The sequence below is a fragment of the Acinonyx jubatus genome, chromosome C1 (assembly GCF_027475565.1).
Source record: "Acinonyx jubatus isolate Ajub_Pintada_27869175 chromosome C1, VMU_Ajub_asm_v1.0, whole genome shotgun sequence".
Taxonomy (NCBI): Eukaryota; Metazoa; Chordata; class Mammalia; order Carnivora; family Felidae; genus Acinonyx; species Acinonyx jubatus.
This window is the reverse complement of record NC_069381.1, coordinates 20483600-20501991: the sequence shown is the minus strand read 5'-3', so window position 1 is coordinate 20501991 and position 18392 is coordinate 20483600. Positions and strand designations below refer to the sequence as shown.

General features: G+C 50.7%; 1 long non-coding RNA gene and 2 pseudogenes across 1 annotated transcript; 1 reads left to right on the top strand and 2 right to left on the bottom strand.

The window, feature by feature from the left end:
• LOC106977566 (60S ribosomal protein L27a-like) overlaps nucleotides 1–18392 on the top strand; it is a 69032-nt pseudogene that overhangs the window by 10851 nt on the left and 39789 nt on the right.
• LOC128313131 (uncharacterized) lies at nucleotides 80–4390 on the bottom strand. Its single transcript, XR_008293392.1, has 4 exons — nucleotides 3777–4390; nucleotides 1003–1106; nucleotides 540–674; nucleotides 80–149 (listed from the first exon to the last, which is right to left on the bottom strand). It is a non-coding gene; the product is annotated as an uncharacterized LOC128313131 (long non-coding RNA).
• LOC106977655 (proline-rich protein 3-like) lies at nucleotides 13891–16271 on the bottom strand (annotated as a pseudogene).

The following is an 18392-nucleotide window of genomic DNA, read 5'->3' as shown; positions in this document are numbered from 1 at the left end:
TAGAGGCACCAGCTGCTCCACACACACTCTCCGTGGTTTGTGTCCCAGAGCGAAAGCTGGGCTGGGTCCCCTGATACTTACCATAGGACCTCTGCAGAGTCCCGCCTCGGCTGGGGCCGTCCACAGACGGGTAGACAGCGGACTTCTGCCTACAGAGGAAGGCGGGGTCTCAAGCATCACACTCTACTGAAGCCTGCACCCCAGTTTGTCTATAAGGTTGATATCCCAGAGGCATGAATGTGTGTCCCTCAACACTTTCGGGGAGAGTGCTGTCTCTAATTTGCCTCTTCTCCCCAGTGCCTGGAACAGGCCTCGTATAGGTGCTAATAGATGTGGGTAGAATTGAACCTGAGGTCAGTCCTTCCATCTGCCTGTCTGTCCCATCACCCTCACCAGATCTCATGGGGAGGATGACTGGACCTCTTGTTCTTTCCCTTGGGGACCCTTGATAATACTCACTGTCACTCCCATGGAGGCCTGGGGATGAGGGGCCTGACCCCCTTTTAACACTGTGGTCTGAGTAAACACAGGCCCCTAACCTTTTACTCAGCATTTTCCAGCATAGATGAGGCTGGGTTTTCACATAAGGCAGTGGAGCATAGTAGCTAGGAATTCCCTCTGGAGTCCTACAGACCTAACACGAGTTCCGTCACGTCCTGCAACTCAGTTTCCTCCTTTGCAAGATTAGAGCAGAAAGCAGAGAGGAAATAGCCAAATAACAACCAGGAACTAGATCATGTGACTTTGGGGTCAGGGTTTACTTTCTGGAACTCACAGACCCTGTTCTTCCTTTCTCCCAAGTGTTGGCGCCCTGCCCCCAGGAGCATACACACACACACACACACACACACGCAATTATTCCCTTGGCATCTTATTGCCTTGAACAGCGTCAAGGCCAGAGAGAGACAGCTCTGCCCCCAGGATTTCAGATTTGAGGCCTCAGCACTTCTCAGGCTGAGTGACACTGAAAATTACCCATCTCTAAGGGGACACTCTTCTTACCACAAGATCCCATGGGTCTGTGCAGGATAACTCCTTGCTTTCATTCTGCGGGCATTTCCTGGGCACTCAGTCTGTATCAGGCACTGTGCCAGCTGCTGAGAACACTGTGGTGAAAGAGACCCAGTTCCTACCTCCTTGGAGCCCACAGTGCACAAACTAGGAGCCCCCCCCAAAGTATCCATGGACTCCTTCTCCCTCCCTGTCACCACCTCCTTGCCCCTGTCTCCTTTCACCCGTCCTGGCCCTTGTTAGCCATCATGGACCACGATCATCCTGTCTACAACGTGTGAGGCAGAATGATGAACACAAACCCGAATTCATTAATGGCAGCAAGTCAGGAGATGCTAATGCACTTTTAGACCCCTCCTTGGCAATGGCCTTCAGAGAGACAAAAAGCTGAGTCCCGGCCCAGCAACAGGGTGGGGGCGCCTCCGGCAGCTTACTTGCCCTCTCTGAGTCTTAGCTTCCTTGCTTTTAAAATAAGGGTGCTCAGATATTATGATCTCTGAGGTCCTTCCTGGTCTAAAACTGCTGAGTCTGAAGCACATGCTTCGGAATCCTCTCGGTCCTGTCTGATCCAGGCCCTCTGAGAGTGGATTTTATTTTTAGAAGCTGCCAAAAGCCACCTTGTGGTGCCAACTTTGGTGACTAAGGTGGGTGATGGTGTCGAGGATGCCATGTTTGGTCACAAATGAGGGTGACTAGAAACCAGCAGGGCAGATCCTCACTCTGGGACCACACCCTGAGGCAAGTCCAAAAATAGATCCCATCTGTGTGGCTGACTTTATGGAAAACAACATTGAGGTCCTCTGTCCTCATCATTTCTCTCTGGGCCTCAGTGTCATAGTCTGTGAAATGGAGGAGGGGAGCAGTGAGACTCTCATCTGGACCTAGAATGTCTTTCCCAAGCGCTCAAGTTGGAGGTGTCTTTCTCTTTAATAAAATCCCTAGGGATTTCTTTTATTCGTTAAGGGCTTTCCTGGCCCGGTCGGTACCCTGGAAAGTCCCCTCACTCCCTGGAAGAGCCGACCTCCTACCATCCCATGGTGCTATGTGCGGCTATGGCCACCAGGTGGCAGTACAGTCCTACCCTGAATCTCCCTCTGCCTGCATCATCCTTGAGCCGCTCCCCAATTACCAAAAGCTCTCCCTGGGGCGGACGGCACCATGGATGCCGAAGACCAAAGTGAATCATCGTTGCCCCTGCTTTACAGAAGGAGCTCCTGAAGCTCACGGGAATGGTCAGTCCTGAGGATCCCTGCAGGGCCTGCTTCTTCTCTCCCTTGCAGGCCCTTAGTCCTCCAAGGCTGGGATCTCCAAACTCCCGAGCACAGCATTCAGGACCCTCTACAGTCAGGTCTCACTCACCTCCAGGTCTACAGCCTGTGCTTCCAGACCTGGGCCACAGAGATTGAAAGGAAATGAAAAGAACAGTCCACACCAGGAAATGAAAAGAACAGTCTCCTTGACTGGGTAGCAGAGAATGATGCCAGGTACAGGGCATCTCTGGACTCAGCCTTGAAGGGGGCCTGGGCCAGCAAAGGGCCTGGGTCAGCAGTAGCTGGAGGGAGCTGAAGCAGAGGAGGCCTGTGGCTTCCTGTGAAGAACTAAAGAGCCACTTCCTTTAAGCAGATGGCTGTGGGGGAGGGGCAGAAGATAAGGGAGTGTGGGCTTCCTGGCTCAGGCAGAAAAAAATAGGGGCCCCAGAAAGGGTCCATGAAGAGGCCCAGAGCAGCCTTCTATTTCCCTTCCTTCTGAGGTCTCCGTGGAGCAAACAGTGCAGACAGGTAGGGTCACACCCTTATCATGTGCTATGAAGCCACTGAGAAGACAGTCAAGTTAGGGGTAGGTTCATTTGTATAAGGCCAGTAAAGAAATGGAGGCTTGATTACTCCAAGAAGCAGGCCCAAGCACTCAGCCCCAAGTCCAAGAACCGAGCCCCAGAGCCCAGTCCCAGACCTCCAGATCCAAGGTTTTACATTTATAACTCATTTAATCCTGACAACAATCCTCTGGGGTGTTATTAGAATCCACACTTTATAAATGAAGAAATCAAGGCAGAGAGAGGTTAAATGACTTCCCTAAAATAAACAGCTAGCAAGTGGCAGGGGCAGGATTTGAATCTCGACAGTCTCTCTAGAACAGTACTTGGCACCCAGAGAAGACTGTATAAATAAAGGTACTTAATCTTAATCTTCCTCGGTCCCACCCATCCGCTTGCACTCAATCCAGCAACCAGACAGCCTGTAGATCCTATCTCCTAATTATTTCTTGAGTCTGTTCACGACTCTCCACCCACATGGCCCCCCTCTCATCATCTAGTTCAGGCCTAGAGGACACCTACAAGGTCTTCCTAATGGGTCTCCCAGTGTCCACTCTTGTCTATTATCCACACAGAGCAAGGAAGATCTTAAAACAAAGCGAGACAAAGTGACCCCCCCCCCCCCCCGCCCCTTCCAGCTTTAAGCCCATCACACTTAAAATACAATTCTACTCCCTTACTCTGGTCTTCAAGGTCTGGAATCATCTGTTCCTCCAAAGCTCCAGAGTCTTCTCTCACCTCGCTTTCCCTCCCCCAACTCTTTTCCAACCATGCCGGCCTCTTTTTCCTTTCCAGAACCCTCTAAGTGCCTGCCAACCTCAATGCCTTTCCACAAGCTCTTCCCTCTGCCTGGAACACTTTTGTTGCTTCAGGAGTCAGCTCGAACGTAACTTCTCCAGAGACCCGAGCCCCCAATCTAAATTAAACACTCCGTTATCCCAGCAGCCTGTACCTTATGTTCCTAGAATGGATCACGATTGTAATAAAAGCATGATTGGTATAAGCATTTGTTACTGTCAGACTTCTTCACTAGCCTCCGAGCTCCGTGAACACAAGCACAAGGTTCCTCGTTATTTATCACCAGCACCCAGCTCAGCTCCTGGCACCCAGGAGGTGCCCAGTAGCTATGGTTGAGTGGATGGTCCAGATGGATGGACAGACGGATGGATGGGTGGTTGAAGAGCGATTCAGGGAATAAGCACATTTTAAAATTAGGAAACTGTTTACCCTGACTGTATTTCTCAGGGCAGGTATAATGCGTGCGATTCACATGGCGGTTATTTTCACCCTTCGAGAGCCCACAACCACTGCCCTCTCCCAAGACCTTTCCCAGGTAAGGCCACCGGGCGGGGCTTCCTGGGCGGCTGCGTGACGTCATAGGGGAGGCGTGCCCGGAGTACGGCTCTGCTTCCTGATTGGTTGGCGCGGGGCGGCGGCAGCCACACTCTGCGCCGCTGCCGTCGGGAGTAGCTGCGCTGGGAGCGCAGGAAGGCGGAGGAGTGAGCCGAGGCGTCTCCGTAGACGGCCACAAGGCTGCGTCGCAGCAGCGGCGCCAGCTTCAGCGCGCCGGGGTACCCCGGGGCCCGTTCACGTCGCTCCGAGCGTTTGGCGAGGCTCGCGCCATTATGCGGGGAGAGGGGATCTGCGTCTAGACCGCTCCCCGCAGCGGGCGGGGCAGATAGTGTGGCCAAGCCTAGGGGCGCCCACTGGAGCGCAACTATTTCAGGCCTCAGAGCTCAGAGAGGAAAGTCCCAGAAACACAGCCCCGCCGTCCTCTCACTCTCCTGGACACGCCCCCCCCCCCCCCCCCCCCCGCCTTAAACGCAGACCCGAAAGTGCTGCAGGACGAGGTTTCCAGCCCTAGCTCTGCATGACCTGGCACAAGAGTCATGCCATCTGCACCTCAGTCTGCTCATCTGCAAAATGAAGCTGTACTTGCAGTCAGTGATGTGGTGTATGCGGTGCCTAGCACCGGACTGGCACATACTAGGTGCTTTGCAGATACTAGTTTCCTTATCCCTGACCCTGACCTTGCCATAGGTTTGCTCTGTGGTCTGGAGCGATTTCATTGAACCTCCGTCCGGGGGGCCTCACTTCCGCATCTTGTGATGCGAGAATGTCCTTCCAGCCCCTGTGGTCTGAGAGCTAAGATTTACTGAGTCATTGAATCAGTGATGAGCTGAGACCAGACCTCACTCACCTCCAGGTGTCACTTTTCTATGTGGTTCCTCTGACAAATGAACTTCCTCATCCTCCTTGAGATGCCTCTGAGGTTGTGCCTAAGAGAGCTGAACTCCCCAGAGCTTCTGCGGGGTCTTAGGGGGTCTGCAGGGACCTTAAAGGGCATCCCAGACAACCTTCCTCAACGTTTCTACTGACTGGGGTTGGGTCATCACCACTACCCCCCTCCAGTCACCATGTAAAACCCTTTGGGGACTGCCGATGGCCTTCAGGCAAGTCAGCAAGACCCACAAGGCCATACCTGGGTCTCTAGTCTCAGTCACACCTCCTCCCCCTCTCCCAGCCTGGCTGTAGTCAGACTGATCTCCTCTCAGCTGTCTTTCCTCTTCTCTGGGTGTTTGCACAGGTGATTCCCTCTCTGCCCCATCTTCTTTCGCCTGGCTCACTCCTCATTCATGTCCCTCATGGGACAGAGTGGATCCTGACCCCTAAGATGGGTCCCCTTTTAGATGAGGACTTGTGACTTCTGACATCATCCAGCTCAGCCACTGCCCTTCGCTTCCTACCCTCCTGTCATGCTAAACTTTCAGCTCCTTGAAAACGCAGGGCTTTCGCTTGCCTTCAGGCATTGCACCTGCTGTTCTCTCAGACCTAAACATGCTTCTCTTCCCTACTTTACTCATATTTGTCCTTCAGCTCTCAGAAGTCCTTGGCCAGCCCCTACCATACCAAGTACCCACTTTCTTGCCCCTATCTAATGTCCATTGATGAGTGATTCCTTGTCCAGTGCTTGTCCAGTCTCTGCTTACATACCTCAGAGACAGGGAGCTCACGACTATCGAAGCAGCCTACTCCATCTGCCCAGTAGAAGGCCTCCAATTCCTGCCCACCCCCAACCAGTGCTCAAGAGATTCCCTGGAACTGAGGCCCAGAGTGAACAAGTGCTTTGAGATACTTGGTGAAGAGCCAGGGACGATCCAGCTCTCCTAAGGGCTCTTGCGAGTTCACCTGGCCCTAATAGGGCACATAGGTATCAGCACTGGCCAGGTCCCACATAGTCTGGATCCATTTGTAGGCCTGGGACTTGAGATGCTGTCACAACTCATGTTCCCTTTCACCTAGGAGCAGTGGATCAGCCTCTGCTGGGGACAGGGACACCAGCACCCTGGTCTGGGTGGGGGAAGGTCAGGAAGGAAGCACTTTCAGGTAGCATTGGACCCCTATTGCTTCGTTCAACTGCACGCCAGCCCTGTAAGGGAGAGATGCTGTCCTCAGTTTACAGATGCACAAACTGAGGTTTCTGGACAGATGCAATTTACTTAAAGTCACACAGTGAGATAGTGGCAAGGCCAAGATGTATTTCAAAGCCCAACCTCTTTCCTCCGTCCCTTAGTTTGGTGCCTCTCATCTACCTGCTGCGCTCTGAGGCCCATTCTGCTCAAAGCATCATGAAGTCCTGAAGGGCCCCATTCTCCTGTTCCCTACAGCTGGGTCCTACCCCCAGTGGGGCATCAGTAGCTGTGCCTGAGCAGCAGCTCGGGGCTGGCTGAATGCCAGGAGTCACCTCCTCCTTCTGCCCTTGGTCACTCCCCAAAACTGCAGAGGAGCCCAGACCAAAATTAGGCAGTGGCCAAGGAGGTGTCTTATAGATACCAAGCCCTGGAAACTGGGCTGAGCCACTTATTTGCTGTGTGACCTTGGGTGAATTCCTTTCCTTCTCGAAGCCTCAATTTATCATCTGTGAAGAGGACAAATTATCCCTTCCCAGGGCCTCAGTGTGCTAGAATTAAGGAAAGCTGCTCTCTCTCCCAGGCTACCTCACCCTTGAACCCTCTCACCTTGAGAAAGAGAGCCCCCCTCCAGGGTCCCTGTGGTAGCAAAACTCGAGCATAAACTGCACATAGCCTGTCCTTGATGGGGGTCATAGATCCTGGGCTGGGTGGACACCAGTTTGGGAGGACTAGCTTTCCTGGCTTCTGCCCCCTTCAGCCTCCAACCCTGCTGGGGAGCTGGCTCTGTCATCACATCTGCTCCCTCCACTGTCTGTGGCCTTTGCAGAGCCATTCCCCAGGGGACTCTGCCTCTCCTGCCTCCTCCAATCTATCCTCCCCGCCTTCTTCCTCCCACAAATGTTTACCCATGCCTACTCAGTGCATAGATCACTGAATAAGCTCCGTGCCTGTCCTTGTAAAGCTCAGTTTAGTGGGGGAGACGGACAAGGAAATTGAGTTACAATCCACTCACCCATCCCAAATTCTATTGCCCCCCTCCCCCCCGCTGCTGCCCTCACCTGTACAGTCTGTTCTCCACACAGCAGCCTGAGCCATCCTGTTAAAAGGGAGGTCAGAACATGTCACTATGCTGCTCAGTCCCCTCCCATAGCTCCCCATCTCAAAGGAACAGCCAGCGTCCTTGCTGTGACCTGCAAGGCCTCTGCACGATCTACCTCATCGCCTCCCACTCTCCCCTCCGAGCTCCCCATTCCGGGGGCACCGGCTGCCTTGTTGTTTTTCAACATGCCAAGCATGCTCCTGGCTCAGGCCTTTGCATTTGTCCTTGGTCCTGCTGGGACTGTCTCCCCCCAGGTATCCCTGTGGCCTCCATCCCTTCGGGAAGGTGTATCCACCTCCCCGGGGGAGCCCTCCCTGGCTGCCCATCGAAATACTACTCCCTACATGCCTTCTGTCCTTTTATCTGCTTTGTTGTTTTTCTTGGCACGACCACGTGACATGTAAGTATTTTTTTTTTTTAATGTTTGTTTGTTTGTTTTTGAGAGAGAGAGAGAGTAGTGGGAGGGAGACACAGAATCTGAAGCAGGCTCCAGGCTCCAAGCTGTCAGCACAGAACCCAATGCGGGGCTTGAACCCACGAACTGCCAGATCATGACCTGAGCCGAACTCGGGCACTTAACTGACTGAGTCGCCCGGGCACCCCGACACATGAATACTGTTTATTGTCTGTTCCCCTATAGAGTGTAAGTCCTATGAGGTCTCCTGAGGTTCCCCACCCTCAGGGAAAAAAAAAGGGAAAAGAATACCAAGAAACTTTTCAGGGTGTGGGGGAAGAGGACACCACTAACTTAACTACTATAGGTAATATTTAAAGCGTCAGTAATTAAAACAATTTGATTTGGGTGCAGGAGGAGACAAGCAGACCGAGGGACTGAAGTAGACTGTCCAGAAATAGACTCAATGGACAGTTATTTAGTATTTGATAGAAGCGGCATCTCAAAGTGGAGAATGGTCACTAGTAAACGGTGTTAGGACAACTAGGTAGCCAACTGGAAAAAAAAAATTAGACCTGTATGTCACATTGAGTACCTCACTGAGGATAACTTCCAAAGGGATCAAAGATTTAAATGTTAAAAAAAAAACCCACTATAATCTCATAGTGGGAAAAGTCTAACCGTGACTCAAACCCAAAAAGTCATAAAAAAGAATTGGCTAAAGTCAGCTACATAAAAATCAAAAACTTTCACAAGCTAAAACACAACAAAGCAAGTCATGAGACAAATGACCAAGCTAGAGGAAAATATTTGCAACTCGGATCATAGACAAAGGATCATCTCTCCAATTGATAAAGCATTTTTGGAAATTCGTTAAAAGGACAGGGGCACCTGGAGGACTCAGTCGGTTAAGCGTGGGACTTCTGCTCGGGTCATGATCTTGCGGCCTGTGAGTTCGAGCCTCACGTCGGGCTCTGTGCTGACAGCTCGGAGTCTGGAGCCTGCTTCGGATTCTGTCTTCTTCTCTCTGCTCCTCCCCCACTCTAGCTCTGTCTTTCTCTGTCTCGCAAAAATGAATAAATGTTAAAAACAAATAAATAAATAAATAATTACAAAATAATAAAAGGAGCAACAACCTAATAGAAACAGACGTAGGATACGAATTGACAGAAAAGCAAATAGAAATGGCTTCTCAACATGTGAAAAGAAGCTCAAACTCAGAAGAAATGAAAATCAGGGAAACCACAGTGGGATACCATTCCTTATCAGTCTGGCAAAAAATCTCAAAGTTTAGGGCTGCCTGGGTGGATCACTCGGTTGAGCCTCTGAGTCTTGATTTCAGCTCAGGTCATGATCCCCAGGTCTTGGGATGGAGCCCAGCCTTGGGCTTGGTGCTGAGTGCGGAGCCTGCTTAAGATTTTCCCTCTCCCTCCCTCTGCCTCTCTGTCCTGCTCTCTCTCTCTCTCTCTGTTAAAAAAAAAAAATCCCAAAGTTTAATAATCTAGTCTGTGGCTATTTCTGTAAGGAAACCACACTCTTGTATGTGCTGTCACAGAGTGCTCTCACGCACGTGAATATAAATCGGTACAGGCCCCCAAGAGGGCATTTTGGCAAATTCTATCAAAATTCTAAATGCATCCAGATGTCCTGATTCTGGGAATTTATCCTTCAGATGCGCTTGCACAAGTGAGAAATGAAGTTTGTATAACGTTATTCACTTCAGCACTGTTGACAATAGCAAAAGACTCAAAATATCCCAATTGTCCATTAGTAAGGTGTTGGGTTAGGTAGAGGACAGTTCACCCGTTAAATGGAACACTATGCAACCATGAAAAAGAATGAGGGAGATCTGTGTGTCCTCATAGGGCAAGTTTGCAGGGGACATTAAGTTTAAAAAGCAAGGTGTGTGGCAGCTGGCTGGCTCACTGGGTAGAGCATGCAACTCTTGATCTCAGGGCTGTGAGTTCAAGCTCCACACTGGGTGTAGAACTTACTAAAAGAAAAAAATAATAAAAAGTGAAAAATAAAGAGCAAGGTACAGAGAAACATATGTGATATTCCACTGTCTGTAGAAAAAGAGTTTTAATATTTTCTTATGTCTCTACATTTGTGACCTTACTGAGTGTCAGCATAACCAATGATTAAGAGCACAGACTCAGAAGCCAGACTGCCTTAGTTCAAATACACATTCCCGTGTTGTAGTGGGTTGAATAGCGTCCCGCCGAAATTCACGTCCACCTGGAACGTGTGAATGTGACCTCATTTGGAAATAGAGCCTTTGCGGATCAAGTTAAGGTCATACTTGATTAGGGTGGGCCCTACATCCATCATGACAGGTATCCTTATAAGGAGAGGAATATTTGGACCCAGAGACAGACACACAGTAGAAAATGCCGTGTGAAGACAGAGGCAGAGATTGGAGAGACACATCTACAAACCAAGGATTGGAAGAAAGTACCTGAAGCTGGAAGAGAGGCATGGGACAAATGCTCCTGAGATCCTCTAAAAACAATGAACCCTGCTGGCACCTCAATTTTGGATTTCTAACCTCCAGAACTATGAAAGAACAAATTTCTGGGGGCTTCTGGGTGGCTCCTTCAGTTGAGTGTCTGACTTTGGCTCAGGTCACGATCTCCCGGTTTGTGGGTTTGAGCCCCATATTGGGCTCTGTGCTGACAGCTCAGAGCCGGGAACCTGCTTCAGATTCTGTGTCTCCCTGTCTCCCAGCCCCCCCGCCCCCCTGCTTGTGCACTCTCTCTCTCTCTTTCTCAAAAATACAATAAATAAATAAATAAATAAATAAATAATATATTTTTTAAAAAAAAGAAAAAATTTCTGTTGTTTGAAGCCATCCAGTTCATGGTAATTTGTTATGGTTATAGCAGCCCTAGAGAACTAATATGGTTACTTAAAAGCTGTGCAATTTGGGGCAATAATTTAGCCTCTCTGTGCCCTAGTTTCCTCATCTGTAAAGTAGGGCTAACAGTACTTAGGTCATAGGGTTGAGTCATAAATATTAAATGAGATTAAATCTTTTAAAGATAAGAATAAGGTCAGGGGCACCTGGGTGGCCCAGTCGGTTAAGCATCCGACTTCGGCTCAGGTCACGAACTCACGGTCTGTGAGTTCGAGCCCCACGTTGGGCTCTGTGCTGACAGCTCAGAGCCTGGAGCCTGTTTTGGATTCTGTGTCTCCCATTTCTCTCTGCCCCTCCCCTGCTCATGCTGTCTCTTGCTCTCAAAAATAAATAAAACATTAAAAAGAATAAAGATAAGAATAAGAATAAGGTCTGACACATATAAATGTTAACACATAAATTTTAATTACATATATGCTTGTGTTTGTGTAAAGAAGTCTTGGACGATCAAGAAACTAACACGTGTGGTTGGTGGAAGGAAGGGAATAAAGGCATGAAGGGGAACAATACTTTGCATTTTGGGGGCTTTTTAATTTTTTTAGGGAGAGACAGAGAGTAAGGGGAGAGAGAGAGGGTAGAGGGAGAGAGAGGGAGACTCTCAAGCAGGCTCCACGCTCAGTGCAGAGCCTGACACGGAGCTCAATCCCACGCCCCCAAGATCATGTCCTGAGCCAAAGAAATCAAGAGTCAGACGCTCAACCGACTGAGCCACCCAGGCGCCTCATAATATATTTTACTCTTTGAACCATATGAATGTATTATCTGTTTAAAAAATAAATTAAGGAGCGCCTGGCTGGCTCAGTCAGTAGAACATGTGACTCTTGATTGCAAGTGCAAGCCCCATGTTGGGCCTACACCTTACTTTAAAAAATTAAATCAAAAATTATTTTGGGGGCATCTGGTTGGCTCAGTCAGTGGGGTGTGCAACTCTTGATCTTGGGGTTGTGAGTTTGAGCCCCATGCTGGGTGTAGAGATTTCTTAAAAATAAAATCTTTTAAAAGATTATTTTAGGGGCACCTGGGTGGCTCAGTCAGTTTAAACATCTGACTTTGGCTCAGGTCATAGTCTTGCGGTTCAAGAGCTCAAGCCCCACGTCTGGCTCTATGCTGACAGCTCAGAGCCTACAGCCCATTTCAGATTCTGTGTCTCCCTCTCTCTGCCCCTCTCCCACTCTCACTCTGTCTCTCTCTCTGTCTCTCAAAAATAAAGCATTAAAAATTATTTTTAACACAAATCACATTACTCTCCTGCTTGAAAACCCTCCAATGGTTTCCTATCACATTTATAACAAAGTCACATATCATGCTATGGCTGACCAGTGCACACCAGAGTGCAAGCATCTCTCCCCGTTCAGCTCTGGTTCGTGCCCCTCATTCACTCGGACAGGCGGCCTGCTGTTCCCAGAGCCTGCCAGGCACACTCCCACCTCAGGGCCTTTGCACTGGCTGTTCCCTCACTTCATTCAGATCTCTGCTTCAAGTCGCCTCTGCAGAGGCCTTCTCTCACCTAAAAAAATAAAAAATAAAATCAAAAGCAGCCCTGACTCGCAAATGCCACCATACACTGTCCCCTTCCCTGCTTTACCTTTCTTCAAAGTATATATCAGCCTCGATATTACATATGCGTTGATTGTCTCCTCCCCCTTCTAAGTTCCAAGACGGGAGAGACTGTGTCTGCCTTGTTCACAGCTCAGCCTGTGGAGCCACCCACAGGGACCACTGTGTCATTTTCTAACTCTAGTAAGGAATCCCAGATCTGCTCCCCCTCTCTGTCAGTAAGTCCCTTCTGCAATCTAGCTGAAATCACTCCTGCTACAATAAAGAATGAATTTCCCCTTAGTTCCCTGGGACCTCTGAGAGAGCAGCTGGGCGACGTTTTCCTATACTCTTTGTTGGTTGTCAGAGATTTGGAGATGGGCCCTCATCATGGAATTTCCAGGTCAGGTTCTCAGGCAGAGGCACACTGGCCAGATGCTTGGCAGGAGAGATTGCTCCTTTATTCGGCTCAGAGGATCTCAGCGGGCCCTGCAGAACTGCCAGCTCCCTAGGACTGTGTCCATCAGGTGATGGGGGACCAGGCACAAGGTGTGGTGGACACAGTTGTGGCAGCTAATAAAGGTGGATGAGGGGAGTGGTGAACACTTGTGACCTTGACCTCCTTGCTCCCACCTCCCCCTTCTTAATTCATCCATCCGTTTGTTCAGCCTTTCAGAGCAAAAGTCAAGAGCACCAGCTATGTGCCAGACACCCAGCTCTTATCTTCTCTAATGTCATTTTCCCTCTCTGTAAAATGGGTGCCCTCTTTCATGGTCATTGTGAAGATGTAAATGAGCTAATGCACAGAAGGCCCTTAGCATCACCCTTGGCTCCTTGTAAATACTCAATAAATAAACATGTCGTTTTTCAGTGTAACCAGCACTGAGAGATGCCAGCTCTGGGCCAGGCTCTCAAGGGTCCAGTGGAAAAGGCTGATATATAACATACACTTCAAGTAACTGAGTGCAGTGCTTAAGGGCAAGGTGGGGCTGGGAGCTTGTGGTCCATATGCCTTAATGTCTTCTCCCTTCCCCTGGACCTGGAGAACTTATAAATGGGGTGACTTCTGCCGTTTTGCTTTGTCTCTTCCTTCAAACTTGGGGCTGGACCATGTCTCTTCCGTATGTTTCAAATGTTGGCGTTATCTACCGTTTACTCTGCACGGTAATACAATACAACAGGCACTTCACATGCATTAATCTCAGTTCATCATCGAACACAGATTTTGTTAATACCCCCATTTTACAGATCAGGAGGCTGAACCTTCAGGAGGTTAAGCAACTTGGTCAAGGTCATTCAGCCAATAGATGGCGAAATGAGGATTTGTCTAGCGGCCCACATCAGGGTTATGGAGAGAAGGCAGTGTTAGTTCGGGTAGACCCTGAGCCCAACCCAGCTTTTTTACTCATTCACTAGCTGTATGACCCTGGGCAAGTCTCTGGAGCTCTCTGGCCTCGGTTTCCCTATCCCTATAAAAGGAAGAGCAACTCTAGGGGCACCTGGGTGGCTCAGTCTGTTACTTAACAGACTCTTGATTTCGGCTCAGGTCCTGATCTCACGGTTCGTGAGTGTGAGCCCCTTGTCAGGCCCTGCACCGACAGTGTAGAGCCTGCTTGGGCTTGTCTCTCTCTTTCTCTCTCTCTCTCTCTCTCTGCCCCTCCCCCGCTCGCTCTAAATAAATAAATAAATAAATAAATAAATAAATAAATAAAAACTTGGGGCACCTGGGTGACTCAGTTGGTTGAACCGACTGACTTCGTCTCAGGTCATGATCTCACGGTTGGTGAGTTTGAGCCCCACGTTGGGCTCGCTGCTGTCAGTGTGGAGCCCACTTCGGGTCTTCTGTCTCCCTCTCTCTCTTCCTGTCCCCCACTCACCCTCTTACTCTCAAAAATATTTTTTTCCACTGCATTTATTGCTAATATAAAAAAAAATGTTAAAAAGAAAAAAAAATTCTTTCTCAGTTCCCCAACGGCTCTCATCCTTCCCTTTTGGCCACACAACCCCTGACCCATTTCCTCAGGGCCAGTTCAAAACTCACTGCCGCTTTCACAGGAAACAACCAGTGCCAGGGATGCAGGGAAGAAGGTTAGACGAAGGCGACAGTACTGTCCAGGTTCCACCCAAAGGTAGGCCGGGTGGAGATTCACAGAATTCAGACAAAAGGGCTGGTGGCCTCACAATGACATAGTCTAGCTAAAGTGGGCTGGAGAGGAGATAGGGTTGCCCATCAGAAGCTTTAGAGGACATCTCATGGGCTTGTGTCAAACCCAGAGAAACCGACACCAGGATGGGGAGACCAGGGAGGCAGTCTTGCAGAAAGGTTCACAATTCTCCCACCGTTGGGAGGTATGGAAAGTCTAGAGGGCACCGAGTCTCAGTCATTTGGGCAGAAAAACTTACTCTAGTGTAGGGAAGCCACAAAGATGCCACGGACACTGAGAGAGGCTGCGTACGAAGGGATGCACAGTTTCACAAAGCACAGTGATCACAGACCAGAGAGGTGGGGATCGTGCTACTGACGCAGAAACTACAAAATCCAAAAGCAGGGAGAGTGGCCTTTCAGGAAGTAACTCTACACGGGTCATCCATACTTGGCCCCAGGTCAACCTGGTGAGTTTCACGGAGTAACTGGCAACTTTGAGGGTAAGGTTTGTCACAAAAAAAGGACTTAAGCAGCCAGAAGGTAATGGTAGGAAACTGCTCCAGAGCTTTCTGGAATCGAGGGCAGTACCAGGGGCTGGGTGGGCAGATGCACAAGAAATAGCACCAAAGAGGTTTCCTGTTCAGCAGTCCGCTGGTGAGGGGGAAGAGGATCCAGGAGGCAGTTAAGGGGAGCAAAGATGGGGTCCTGAAGGCGAGTCACTGGAGGCTGGATCAGAAGAAAGACGACACCCTGGGCCCCAGTGATGAAACACAACTCTGGACCCCAAATGGGGAGGTGGCGGATGGGGGTGGGTGTCACTGACTGAGGGTGGTGGGTGGAACAGCCTCCCGGTAGCCATCCCAGGGCCACAGGGAAATATATGGCCGCTAGGTCACAGAGGGCTCCTTCCAGCCCAGATGGGAAGGCACAGTCTCACAGAGGAGGTCCATTGACGCCTCGGTAGTAGAAGGCACAGAGGTCCTCATATCGACAGTGACCCTTTGTGGCAAAGTGTCAGGGTGGTTGGATTTGTCTTCCATAACTTGGGGGCCATCCTTGGGTGGGCAGGTATTTTTGATAAGAGACCAACTTTTGAGCCTTCGAGGATTTCTCTGCTCTTTGTGAAAGCCTCCCCTGGAAGGACCCCCATGGCCTGGTCCAGGAAAAGGAGGTCCAGTATTGGCCCCCCACCAACCACGACCATATGGGCCACATCTGGGGCCTAGGCCCCCCCGAACTGGGCATCTGCCCCGGGGAGGAAGTGGGAGACTCAGCAGTGGTGGAATCATTGGTCCCCTTGAGCCTGGAGGACCTCTGTGAAGAGAGTCTTCATTCCTTTCTGTCTGGCTCCTTTCGCTCAACATCGTGTTTGAGATTCATCCTGGGTGCCTGTAGCAGGAGTTCGTTCATTTTCATTGCAGTGTAGTATCCCATCGCATGCACATGCAACAACTTATTTATCCATTCTACTGATGGTGGACATGTGGGTGGATCCCAGGGTGGGGCTGACTTGGGGCCACCAGGCTTTCCATTGGCCATGGGGGGAGGGCCCAGAAGGCTGGGTGGTCCTATGGGACTCCCATCCTCCTCGTCTCCAGTCTCTTCCCGCGGGGGCTGCTGCGGTGGAGGCGGCTGCTGCTGACTCTGCCTCTTTCCTTTCGGCATCGTGGTTGAGGCAATGGCTACAGCGGGATTTGGAGGGCAGTGAGGAAGGGCAAAAATAAATTTTAAAAAATGAAAAAAAACACATAAAAATTTTTAAAAAAAGGAACAGAAACTCTATGCATGTAGAATGTCTAGAATAGGACCTGGCATGCAGTAGATGCTCAATAAAAGGTGATCCCTCTTCCCTTTCTTCTCTCCTTCCTCTGGCAGGGACTCCAGGTTGGGCATATGCCAGGCCAGGCTGACCTAGCTGTCTCAGAGACAGTATTTGCATTCTTTCTTCCCATTCTGATAAGGCCTAGAGGACTGTCGGGAGCCCTCCACCCCCATCCCCCAATTCTCCATTCCCAGGAGCCTCAGTCTGGATCCCCAGAGCCTCAGTCTGCTGGGGGGTGGGGAGGGGGGAGGTAAGAGGATAGTCTTCAGTTTGATGGAGACACAGGGCATTCAGAGAGGTGAGATACCAGCCCCAGGCCTGACGCTGGATGAGAAACCACAGCATTGTGCCGCCTCATTGTACAGGGTGTGCGGCCGGAGGTGTGGACACAGAAGGTAGAAATGTGGGTGCTCGGGCACGGAGGGTGTCTGGGGCTCTGTCCCATGTTAAGTGAGCTGGGGCCACTCACCCTTTGGAAGGGGGAGGGTGTCATGTGTAGCAGTTGGAGAAGTTGGCATAGTCCAGCTGAGACTTGGTGAAGTGACAGCCCAGTAGGTAGCTGAAGCTGTACATAGTAGGACAAACAGGAATTGGCCCCTGAGGGCCTGAGGCCACCCAGAGTTGGTACACACTCTTCCGCCCACCACCTACCGACACCTTCTGGAGCACTGAGCGCTCCTGGCCCCCCGAGGGCCTCAGATCTCACGGGCTGCAGGAGAGTAGGCTCCCCTACCCCAACAGGGTTCCCATACTCAGGAAATAAGTATGCCCTCCCCCATCAGTGCAGAAGGGACTGTGGCTAGACTGCAGAGACCCCTGGAACCAGAAGGGTCTGTCCATCAATGCCCCCTACCTCAACTCTTGGGAGAGGGCTGCTGAAGAGGGGAAGGAAGTCCTGCCCAGAGGCAGAGGAATGGTCAAGTTGGCCTGACCCTTATCTGGAAGCCCCAGAGCTCAGGCAGGATTCTGCACTGGGACTGGCTTCTCTTTGGTGTCACTGACTTGGAGTCAACAGCGGACGTTGGCTCCCAGGGCCACGGTCACCAGCATAGCCCATACGTCAGGACTGCTGGTGGCTGAAATGGAGGTGATGGCCTGCCGTGGGAGGAGGCAGGGGAGAGCACGAGCCTGGACTCCCAGGGACGCCCCTGGAATCCTTGGACTATAGACTCAGGGCTAAGGGGGCTTTCCGGACAACCTCAGGGTCACACACCATCCCCACCACCATACTCGCTCACCTCTGAGACAATCTCGTTGCACCATGTAAAAGAGTCCGGCCCCCTCTGAAGTACCCCTGCTCCCTCAAATAATCGAGCTTCTCCCAGGAGACTTTAGCCTCCTCTGTAATATTCCAGCCTTCCTCTGAGATACTCCAAATCTTCTTCACTCCCCATAATCTTCTCACACCTTGTGAAATAACCCAGCCCTCAGTGAAGTCCTGTAACCCCCACTGTACCAGAGTCCATCATCTCTGAAGTACTCCAGACCCTGCTGTGAGGCTCCAGCTCAACTTTAAAATTTTTCAATGTTTATTTTTTATTTTTGAGAGAGAGAGAGAGAGAGAGAGGCACAGCATGGGAGCAGGGGAGGGGCGGAGAGAGAGGGAGACACAGAATCCGAAGCAGGCTCCAGGCTCTGAGCTGTCAGCACAGAATCCAACACAGGGCTCGAACCCATGAGCCGTGAGATCATGACCTAAGCTGAAGTCAGGACGCTTAACCGACTGAGTCATCCAGGCACCCCAACTCTAGCTCAACTTTAAAATGTGTGCCCCAACTTTCATACCCCAGTCCCCCTGAAACATACCAACACGCCTAATACTCTGCACCTCACTTTAGTACTCTAGTCCTCCCTCCCATTAGAGCTCTCCACTCCTAGTGAAAATCTTGCTGCCCCTTCAGGAACACTCCAGGCCTACTCTGAAACCCAGTACCTCCATAATGCTCTGTCCTGCCCTCAGGGACAGTGGTAGTACTTGAGTCAGCTCCTGCTGGTTCTCACGTCCTCCGGGGCTTCAGACGGCTCCTGGACATCAGTGAAGTCCGTCAACACCCCTGGTGGGAGGAATCTGTGAGATGGCTCCACTGCCTTCCCTGTGGTGCTCCCAGCCAAGTACTGCCCTCCTCTAGAAACACTCCCCCCGCCCCAGGATAAGAGCCCCACTAACCGGAAACATGGTAGTCCTCACAGAATTTGGGAGCACCTAGGCCCTGGGGTGGCATACCCCTGACCTCTCACATC